The sequence below is a fragment of the Heterocephalus glaber genome, unplaced genomic scaffold (genome assembly GCF_053883595.1).
Source record: "Heterocephalus glaber isolate CG9 unplaced genomic scaffold, H.glaber_assembly_v1.0 deba00000281, whole genome shotgun sequence".
Taxonomy (NCBI): Eukaryota; Metazoa; Chordata; class Mammalia; order Rodentia; family Bathyergidae; genus Heterocephalus; species Heterocephalus glaber.
In genome coordinates this window covers 28,572,033-28,583,793 of record NW_028258139.1, presented here as the reverse complement: position 1 = coordinate 28,583,793, position 11,761 = coordinate 28,572,033, and the positions used below count along the sequence as shown (strand labels likewise).

The 11,761-nt window shown below is 41.1% G+C and overlaps 1 long non-coding RNA gene across 2 annotated transcripts in view; it reads right to left on the bottom strand.

Moving 5' to 3' along the window:
- Positions 1 to 11,761, bottom strand: part of LOC101706174 (uncharacterized) — a 56,824-nt gene continuing 45,063 nt past the window's right edge. The window contains exon 5 of one of the 2 annotated variants that reach the window (XR_015441520.1): positions 1 to 2,741. This is a non-coding gene — a long non-coding RNA (uncharacterized LOC101706174). The remainder of the gene's footprint in view (positions 2,742 to 11,761) is intronic. The other variant, XR_001182995.3, reaches the window with a different exon arrangement.

The window sequence follows — 11,761 nt, the reverse complement described above, 5'->3', positions numbered from 1 at the left end:
TCACAGTGAAGGCAGGGCTAATAGGATGCCTAACAGGAAATAGTCACGTCACGGTACAGTCTGTTAGAATGTGATGTTGAGAAGGATTTTGTGTGGGAATTGGAACAAGTGATCGATCAGTGTATGTCAAAATTCTTCTCAGCATTGAATGAAATATGTATGTAGTAGTCACCCATCTTTCCCTTCCATATCCCTTGTATCCACCCTGCACATATGTGGACACACATACACACAGGCACACATGCGTGCACATACATGCGGAGTCATAAAGTGAGAATCTTAACAGGGAGGCTATTGCTCTTTAGCCACAACTCCACCCTATCTTTGTGGCGCTGACTGAATATTCTTACTTTGTTGCTTATTGTTTGAGTCAATGGGGAGAATTTCATGCCCACTGTCCCTTCTTTGAACTGGAAAATGGGTAGCTTCACAATAGTTGAGTATCCTGATTCATTACTGTTTTTGTATTTCAATGGTGAGAAAGAGACTTGTGATAGAAAAAATATATACTTGTGTATGTTTGTGATAGAGAAAACATGCTAGGAAGTCATGCATACAACAATGCCAATGGCTTACATTAGTGGAGTGGTGTCCAGGGGCATTAGTAGGGCTTGCTAAACATTGCACATAATAAGGCCAGAGTATGAGAGAATGTAAAAACAATTCCCCACACATGGTATTTGGAAATCTGCACTTCTTAAGAAAATAGAATCAAAGCCAACATTATCCTCTTGAAGGCTCCAATGATCTGCAAAGGTTGAGAAATCATTCTAGGTCTCTGTATTTTGTTCATTACATGAAGACCTTGAAGCAGTTTAAAAGTGATTATTTTATTAGCTGCATTGTTACCCTCTTTTTAGTGCTGCCTTTCCTTACCACATTAATCTTTGGTGTGCTGCCAATGTCTTTCTGCATTGAAGTCAGGCAGTCTGGTTGATGGAAGGGCAGTGAACCACAGAGTGTCTGGGTGGGTAATACAGGATTCTGGCAGCTCAGCTCTTCAGAAGGAGAAATAAACAGTCTCCTTTCTTGCATGTTGGGAGCATTAAATGCACGCATGCATGTACAGACCTGATAGACACTAAATATTAGACAAACACTAGGTGTTGAATTGCTATATAATGTTATTCTTATGTCCTATCAGTTGTCAAGAGTTTTGCTCTCAAAATTTACTACTAAGGCAAATATAGGAGCTTTGATTTGTAATCTCAGGCATGAATTCACCAACTACAGGAAAGAAAGCTCAGACTAGGTATGGAGTTTGGAAGCACATACTTGGGTTTCAGTGCTGGTTAATCTACTAATTAGCTACATGAACTTGGGAAAACTATTTGCTATCAGTGATGTCAGTTAATGGTTAGGTTATTCAAATAATCAATTCAGGCAATCAACAGAACTTAGAACCAGATAAGAGATCATCTCAAAAAAAGCCAAGTAATTAACCATCTTTTATTATTTGTGTACACTTATTTGGACCTGGCTTCTCTCCCTATAATCAGTTCTCTACATTGTAACTGAAATTCCTTTCTCTTGTCTTTATTTTTTCAGTGCTGGGGACTGAACCAGGGCCTTCACACTGAGATACATCCTCAGGGGCCCCTTATTGTTTCTTTTGAGACAGTCTCAGTGAATCACTAAATTTCCTGGGATGGACTGAAACTTGTAATCCTCCCTCCTTGGCCCCTGGGTGCTGGGATCACAGGTGTGCACTGTCTTGTTTGCCTTGAAATCTTGGTTTCTTAGGAGGTGATCTGACTACATCACTGCCATGTAATGTTCATTATTGGTTTTCTTTTGTACTCAGGGTTATCATAACATCTCCCTTTTAATGAACACTCACTAGAAGTTAGAAGCTCTGCTACTTGTTTAATTTGTCTAATTTAATCAGTATAATAAGCTGAGAATTAGGTAGGGCTATTATGCACATTCCAGCAGAAAGTAAAATGATATTGACTTGGGAAGGGCCTGGTGCAGTTGTATACATCTGTAGTTCCAGCTACTTGGGAAGCCGAGGCAGGAGAATCTCAAGTTCAGAGCCAGCCTGGATAGCACAGTAAACCCTTTCTCAAAAAAACCAAACAACAACAAAGAGTAATCAATGAACGTGGCCAATAAAACCAAATATTAAATGGTAGTGTTAGAAATAAAATGGATTTCAAAGAACATGTCCACAACAATTACAAAATTATCCTTCTGAAACAGAGAATCTTTGGCAAGGAGTGTGAAGCCCCCTTAGGACCCCTGGCAGGTCCAGAGCCCGATCCTCAGCTCCGCCTCCCACCCCTCGGCCTATGACCCTACCTATAACCCGCACTGTTCTGTCTGCCTCTGCACTGGGCATCTAGAGTCCATTTCCTAGAATACTTTAATTCTCCACTGAGCGTGGCTTTCTCTTTGACTAGTTTCTTCTCACCATTCAGACTCAGTTCCATTGTTCCTCCCTCTCAGAAGCCTTCCTGAGCCATTCAGGAAATTCTATCTTGGAAATTCCTACATGATGTCTATGGTAGTGTTTTCCCTGGAGATGTAACTACTACAATCGTCCTGGTAGATGGCTGTGTGTTGGGTTATTCTTCCAGCAAAATGCGACAAATGCAGTGGTTTAAAGCTTAGATATTTATTTTGTGACAGTTCTGGATGCTAGAAGTCCAAGATCAAGATGATTCCAGGTTTGTTTTCTGGACAGGTCTCTCTTGATTGCTGATAGGTGGCCACTTTCTGTGTCCTTGCATGGGCTTTCTCTGTGGACAGAGGCGGGGGAGGGGGGAGAGAAAGTCTTTTTTATTTTTTGGTACTGGGGATCGAACTCTGGACCTTGTTGCTTGCAAGGTAGGCAGCAGAACCACTGAGCTAAATCCGTGGCCCAGGGCTAGGAAGTCTTCTGACTTCAAGGACATTCCTATGGGGCCTATGGGGTGAGCAGAACTAAAACATGAATGACAAAGAAACAGGCTTCACAAAGAGTTCCCAAACAGAAATTCCAGAAATAAAGAGAACTGCAGAAGTGAGCAGGGTGAGGAGAGTGTCAGACCCAGGGAACACGATGGCAGCACAAATGATATTGAAAGATAATTTCTCTGATTTGTGGGTCTAATCAGATATGTGGTTGGGTTTTGCATGCCCTCTGTCGCACAAGCACAGTTCATGAAATGGCAGCTTATATTTATGAAGGTAAAAGTGTAATAAGCATAAAAATTTGGCATTCGTTGATAATATAATAAATGGAACTTTCAAACTTTATTTCATGTGAAATGCTCAGTACAATTTTAGTTTACACATCTTACTGTTACTAAATGTATACAAATAATACTTCAAGCTATGGCGGTATGCAGAGTGGAGGTTAAGAGTGTTGTGTTATGTTTCATTCCCTTCAGGTAGAAATAATTTCCTGTTTCCTTTGCCTTTTTTCTTTGACTAGCTGGTTAATTAGAAGTGTTTTTTTCTAGCTATTTGGTTGATTTCCACAGATCTTTGTGTTATATATTTCTGGTGTAATTCTCTCAAGATAAGGAAATATGATTTATATGATTGAGTACATGCAATTGTACAGCTTTATTGCATATATTTGAACTTGTGTTGTGGCACAGAATACGGTCTGCTTCAGTGAATGTTTCACATATACTTGAGAAAAATGGGTATTCTTCTCTTCTTGGGGAAATTGTTTTGTGTCAATTAGGTAAAATTTGTTGACAATATCAATCAAGTTTTTTCTTATTTTCTGTGTTCTTTATTAATATCAACTTAGCTAAATTTGTTGATAATGTCACTCAAAGTTCGTCCTATTTTGCTGGGGATGTATTTCAGTGGCAGAGAAAATACTTAGTGTGCTTGAGGGCCTAGGTTCAGTCCCCAGCACCACAAAGATAAATAAGTAAGTAGATGATGATGATGATGCTGATAGATAGATAGATAGAAAGATAGATAGAATGGTATTGAAACTGGTAAGTAATATTTAACTGTGTATTTCTTTTTGCTCTTCTATCAGTGTTTGCTACCTGTATTTTTTTTGGTACCAGAGATCAAACTCAGGTCCTTGAGCTTGTGGGGCAGGCAGCAGAACCACTGAGCTAAATCCCTGGCCCCTGCTACCTGTATTTTGAAAATCTTTTATTATGTGCATGTTTTAAATTTTTTTTTAACTTTTTGATGAATTGACCCTCTCATTGTTATAAAATGATAATCTTTTCTCTTGGTAACATTCTTTGTTCTGAAAACTACTTCAGACAATATTAATATAGTAACAGTCCTTTTTAAAACCAGTGGTACCATTCTTTAAATTTTAACCTATTTGTGTCTATATATATAAAATGAGTTTCCTATGGGTAGAATTTAGTTGGTATTTCTATTTTCTCCACTGTTACACATTGCTTTTTAATTGGAGCATATATATAATTTATATTTAATATGCTATTGATGTATTTGGATTTAAGTCTATGGACATTATTTTGTTTGTCCTATTTGATCTTCTCCCTCTTTTTGATTGATTGACTATTTTTACATTTGTATTTTGTCCTTTCATTGAAAAAACAGCCACCACTCCTTATTTTGCCATTTTAGTGACTTCTTTATAGTTAATTATACATGTTTAAATTCTTACAGTCTATGATCAAGTGAGAGAGTATCACTTTGGGTAAAATAGAAGGAATTCATAGCAGTATCCTCCATTTCTTCCTCCCTTGGCTTTAGGTCAGTTTTTTATACATCATGGCTTTAGATATGTCACACATCCCAAAATACATTGTTATGACATCTGTTTAAGTGCTCAATAATCTTTTAAACATTACAAAATTATATATTCACCTATATAATTACCATTTTCATTGTTCTTTTTCTTTTGTATAGATCCTCATTTCCATCTGGTATAATTTTTCTTCTTCCTGAAATACTTTCAACCTTTTTACCAGTGTAAGTGTGCTGGAAATTAATTCTTTTAGCTTTTATGTCTGGAAAATTCCTAATTTTACCTTCATTTTGAAAGACAATTTTCTTGAAATAGAAGATGCTGCTGCTGTCCTCTCATTTGCATTTATTCTTACTAGAAAAATGCTGAGAGTCATCTGTGTCTCTGTAAGCCTTTTTATTGCTGAGTATTTTTAAAAGTCTGTCTTTATTACATTTTCCAGTAATTTGATTGTGATGTGCCTTTCTGATTTGTCTCCTTGCCTCATGCTTGGTATATACTGGCCGTATTTCTGCCTCTGGCAGTCATTCTAGAACATATTATTTTATGATTAAATATTCCTTGGTACTACTTAGGTGTCCTGAGTTTGGACATCCACGAATATCACTGTTTACCAGTCCAACATATAATTATTATGATGCTCTGGACCCGTGAACCAAATCCCTATCTCCAGTGTCCTGCCCATGACCCACTCTCTACACATGAATTTGGGGTCCAGGCACCTGGTGCTCCTGGTGAAGGATGCTGGGTAGCTGAGTAGGGACAACCACAAGTTTTGTTTTTGGATAAAATATTCACATTCAGAGAACCTATCAGAACTTAATGAGTTGTCTAGTTGAAACCTTTTGCCATTCCAATTTGCAGATAAAAGAACAACAAAAACAAAAACAAGGCCAGCAAAGTTTAATTGAATTTCCTAACATCACAGAGCTAATTAGTGTGAAAGGCGGTACTCAAACTCAAGTCTTCTGCATCCTAATCAAAATTTCCTTTCTCCTGGATTGCACCCACTGAGGCAGTCCCTTTGGTGAGTCACTTACCATTATTGTTCCCAGGTTAGAATCCCAGTCATCCAAATTGTTGTGTCCTGGGTTTGGGTAGTGAGGATTTTAAAATAGATTTTATAAGCTGCAATCACAAGCTTCGTCCTTGCTCCTTTTCTTCCTATAACACCCACCCACTTCTGATAACCTAGAAGAGCAGCAAGAAACTCTAATTTTGTTTTTTTTCTTAACTCCTTCTTTACTTGAAGGGGCATGACACTTCACAAAATTTTAGGCATCATTTTTTAGCACAGAAAGTTTTCAAATGCTATGTCTCCTAACTTGTGTATATCTGGGTAGACAAGAGGCTTATTCTATAAATCAATGAAGCAGGAAGGATTTTTTCCAATGTGTGGAAATGGAACTAGTGAGGGCCTTTGATTTCCTTTTTTCTCTTCATGGCCTTCTGGTTTAATCCACATACGTGCACAGAGTAGGGATGCCTGACACAGGCAGTGGATTCCCAGGCTAGGACTATCACTTACCCAGGCAGCATCCTCGAGCCCACAGGGACCTCCAGTGAAGACTGGGCAGTGCTGGTCAGGGAATGCCCACTTGGATTCAATCCTGGTGGAATTTAAAGCTGAGTAGGCCCTGAAGTGCTTCATCCTCTCCTGCTAACTCCCATCTCATTCTTGCAGTGCTCCAGGATGGAGAGCCCTGATGACCTGGGTGGATGCCCAGATAACCTGGTGTCTGGACATGGAGGTGGGGTTGACCTTATAACCTGTATCTCTCCCTTAGCATCTTCTAGATCAGGGTCATTACGTACAAGAGCCTCAGTTTACTGCAGGACTTCTCTCAGGCTACACAGGCCTTTGTAAGCTCTGCACTTTGTGAAACACTGCAGAAGTACTGGCCACAGCAGTGAGGATTGAAGCTGGAGTCACTGGTAGAGCTGTATTAAAGAAATTAGAATAATGGAGGGAAAGTAAAGCAGTTATGAAATAAGGATTCCTTAGACTTGTTTAATCTTGAGTAAATAGTAACCGAATCCACTGCTAGACTCACACACATACTCACAAATGACTCAATGATTTTTGTCTGTCAGCTGGGTTTTTTTTACCCTTTTTAAAAATTTTGAAAAATTTAATTAAGATCAGGGTTGGCTTCTGCAGCATCAAATATTGGAAACCATATTCATTAATATTCCTCCAATGTTGGCAATAGCAACAACGTTGTAATTGCAAAAGTACCAGCAAGATTCCAGGCCCTGTCAAAGTCCTTTAAATCACCTCTAATTTGACAATAACCAGGTAGATGCAATTATTCCATTCTTTCAGTTGAGGAAGTAGTGTCTCAGAGTTTGTAAGTAATTTGCCCAAGGTCACACAGCTGGCTCTGTTTGATACCAAAGATCTTGCTTTGCCGTTGCTGGAAACATCACTGAGTCTAAATTATTCCTCCCCGTGGACTCTGTTCTCCCCACTCCAAAGGTGGTCATCATTATTATAATCTTGGAGCTGCTTCAAAGTCAGGGCAGCCCTGCAGATTCAACTACAGGTTGAGAAACACAAATAAAGTGAGTGTTCATTTTCAGCCTTTCTGTGGATCTTTTCATCTTCAAAGTCCTTTGTGAATATTAAACAATTAATCCCGCTGGAAGCACTCAGCACTGGAGAGAGAGAAGTTCCCATTAATGTTGATGAATTCTTATTGTTTCTGAGGACGTTTTGCCTTTTAGACTGTTTCTGAAGCCTGGAAGCCTTTCCATGGAGATGAGGCCGCTTCTACATGCACGTCTGTCCCAAGTGGATGAGGAAGTTGCTGAGATGTCTAAACACAGTGCTTGTTAAATAGTTTTGAGGAGTTAAAAGCTTTGGGGGCTCCACTCTGTGAACACACACACACACACACACACACACCCTGTGTTTTAATGATGAACCAGAAGAGTGTATGGAAGGTGTGTGTTGCTGCGTCCTGGGTACTATTCTGAAAAAATGTCATAAGGAGGAGACTTCTTGGCTACAGCTAAGTAACTGAGAGCTCAAGTTGTCTCTGTAGTGCATTTCATTGCTAACTGAAAGGCTGGTGGTTCAAACTGTAAGGGGCAATTTAATCTTCTTTTCAGAAATATGTGAGAAAGGCGCTGCAGGAATTCACCACTCCTTTGGCAAGCACTGACTGGGCATTCTCAACTGATCTGCTAAACGTCGGCCCAGGTTAAAAGCATGAGTGCCAGGCTCCTAAGGTTCTCATCCTGCTGCTCCTTAGGCACTTGAGAATCTGCACTGTAAAGGCACAGGCTCCACCCGTAGGGAGTTCTTAGCATCAGTCCAGTCTGCGTGGGATTTGCGACTGAGATAAGAGAATGGCCTCCAGAGTCACAGTGCTTGGGTTTGAATTTCTGAATCTCTATTTATCAGCTCTGAAAAGCTCCCTGCCCTGTTTTAAGGTAACCAGAGATTCTATAATACAGTCTTGATCTTTCATTATCTACACCTACCATCTAATGTTTTCATTTTGGTTTACCTCTATGGTTGCTTTATTGTCCATCCACACACCACCACCCTCCCTGCCTGCCTGGCCACAGGGGCATTGTGCTCTGTCAGTGAAAGTGAACTGCAGGTGCATTGGGGTCACATTTCTCAGAATCCCCTTCCTTGATGGAAGGAGGCTAATGCTGCTGTCAGAGATTCGAGATGGGTAGTGATGCCTTTCTCCATCAGCTGTCACTGATCTCTGAAGGTCATGATTGGTTGGAGGTGCTGAAGCACAGATGAAGATGTGCCAGTGATTTCCAGGTTGTCATCTCTTTTCTTCCCTCTACATTTGGTGACCAGCAGCAGGCACAGGACCCCACCAGAGGCTGCTGCATAAATTCACAGGGGTGGCAGTTCTGTCTGTGGAGCCGACAACCTTACCTTCCGCAGATCTCTGGAATCACTCTGAACCTAGACTTGCCTACTTCTCTTCTTTGACTCACTCAAGAGATGATTAATGTCTTTTTTGGTTTTCTTTGGGTACTTATAACCCAAGAAAACCCACATTTGTGTCTAGTCTAATAAGTTTTAGTCCCATATTATTCACAGAGGTTCTGTTGTCACCCTAGTAGCCTGACCTCCAAAGAATGTAAAAATACTGTGATGTCTGAGACCGTATCATCTCGCACCTCACTGTACCTTGGCACCCAGAAAAGCGTCTGGCACACAGTAAGCCGGTGCTACAGATTCCTGGGATGGCTGAGGGAGGTGACAGCTTGCTTTTCTATAAGGTGGGTTAACAATGCTTCATTCACTGAGTTGAATGAAAACAAGTGAAGTAACATAAGGACCTCACTAGCTTTGCAGGCAGACAGGGAGGACTGTCACATGCATGTTGCTACTGCTGTTGTTGTGGCTTTGAAGTGCAAATCTGCCGCATGGAGAGAAGCACGTGGGAGGGTTTCATGCTGACTCACAGCCAGTGCTCTCCCTCCCGCCTTGGCTTGGTCTCACCTATGACCCATGTCAGATGTCGTCCCAGAGAGCCACAGAGCCACCAAGAACATGAAAGATGCCCAGGTAAATACCAAGTTCACATGAGGAAACAGGGACCCGTGCAGTGAATAGAATTACAGAGGTGTCTACCAGTTAGAAGAAGAGGTAAAACCAATAGTGTGTTCCAGCAAAGCAATGCAAAGTTCTTTTTATAAGCTTATTGAAAAAAATTCAATTTTTCCAATCTGTAACAATTGTAACTAACTATGTGTGCACATAGTGGGACCCCACAGGCTCTGCACCCTCTCAGCCTTCAGTATGCAACAGCCCCGGCAACAGTGCCTTGCTCTTCCGCTGGGTAAGGCAGGCTCTGTCCAGGTTGTCCGCTCAGTTCAGTGCATGCTTATGCCTTGGTTTAATTGAGTTCTCCCTTTACTTTCAAAAGGGACCTGCTTTATTCAGTAAGTTACACGGTTTTCCTAGGTGTAAGAAACACCTTTTGTTAGCTGTTTTCTGTCTACATATTTGGAGTGAAGCAAGTTGCAGAGACAGACATATGACTGGGGCTTGATCAAAGCATCACATTCACTTGGCCGGACTGACTGCACTTGGGATGGGTTCATGGTGTGAGTCAAGCAATAGACCTTCTATGGTATGTTGGTTAGGGTTCTCGTGCTCTCTACACACGTATTTATGTAAGAGGATTTATTGGGTAGCTCACAAGATCAGAGGCAGGAGAATCCACAGTGACTGTCTACGTGCTGGAGAGCCAAAGGTTCCAGTAGCCACCCAGCTCCAGAAGACACAACCACAGAATAAGAGAGATCAAAGGTGAAGCACCAATCCAAGGTTGAAGGCCTGGATGCTCCCTGGAGCTCATAGAGTCTGCATCAGAAGGTTGAAGGAACTGGAGTCTGATGTCCATGGCAGCAAACGATGCCCTCACCCAAGCAGAATGGAACTTCCAAAAAGCATGCCCAAGTTCCTTCTTTCTCTTTCATATTCCATCTAGGCTGCAACCCTGTTGGTTGATGCTACCTCAACCTGGGTGGGCCTTCCATTCTCTGCTGGCCTTTGTGCAGTTATCCTGCAGACACACCCAGCACTGTGCTTACTAATCTCCTAGGCTTTGCTTAATCCGGTTGGGTTGACATATGACTAAAAATCACCTATGAGAACGGCTGGTGAGAGGCAGGCTCTCTTTTCTAGAGTGGCCAATGGTGAAGATGCTGTCTGTGTACCCAGAGCTGGGCAGGCTTCTCCAGGAGTCCAGGCATGAAGGAGAAGCTAATGAAACACAACAAGGAGATGGGAGAAATGGAATCCTAATCTCTTACCAAGCCCTATCTGAAGCAAGGCCAGCTATGAATATTATTGCTTCAATTAAGCAAGATGAGGTTTTCGACATTTGTACTTAAAAACATCCACAACTATAATATGAACTATAAAGCAAATTAAATAAAGTAGACAGAACATCTGTATTACTATTCCAGATCCAAGCAACATTATTTTAGGGCCACAGTCACTACGCTGTAATGTGGAGGGTCTATATGTTCCTGCATACCCTCCCTCCCCGCACTGCCCCCACAATCCTCAGCTTGGCTACCGTGGACTTCACGATACAAAGGACACCATTTGTTCATTCATTCAAAACACACAAATTGGCACATTATGATTTCAGAAATTTTACACTGTTTAAGAAAAATTTTTAAAACAAAACAATAACTCTAGGTACAGAGAACAAAATGAGGTCTCATGCAAGCTGATTGTAAAGATCTTTCCTGTCCAGGAGTTCATGTATAGGTGAGTAGGGAAAGCCTCCAAGAAGAAAAGATATCAAAATTACAGTTTTATGGAAATGGCAATAATTTACTACATCGTTAAGAAATTATGAGGAATCCTATGAGGAGAGAGGACACGTCAAATCATAAAGATGGAAGATATTTCAGAAGTATATGTATATGCTAGAGTTCAGAGTACAGGGCAGGAGCTTGGAGGGGGATGCTAAAGACATCTGGGACTTCTGGTTTACTACACTAAGATGGGCTTGTACACAGTGGGCAACAGAGGACCATGAAATGGGTCAGGATCAGGCCGTTCTGGCTTCTTTGAGGCCACAGTCATCAAATGCTTTCTTCTCCACTTAGCCAGCTTTTCAGAGTACCGTGTGCTGACTTCCACCGCCTTCACTATCATCCTCTTGTAAAACTTGGGTCATTCCCAAAGAGAGTATACGTGACCTGCACCCTGCACACCATTCAGAGCTCTGCTCTCACTGCATCTGTCGGAGCTATCGCTTTCCTTCTGACCCTTCGGTAACGTACAGACACAGATTTGGGTTTAGTTCATTTAATTTTATCTACTTTGCTCTCATCAGTAGTCTTTGGTTTGGACTAATTTTCCTTAATCTCTCATGCCACCTCCCCTTCCTTATAGTTTCACAGATCGAATGGTCAGATTTGCATTTTAGGGACTGTTATGTGGAGAATAGTTCTGAATAGTGCAACTTTGAAGGCTGTCAGATATGATGGCTGGTTGTTAGAGAAGTGCAGGGAAAAGAAGGTCTCACTGAAGAGGACGTGGAATGATTTGAAATTATAGCCACCATCCATGTGGGG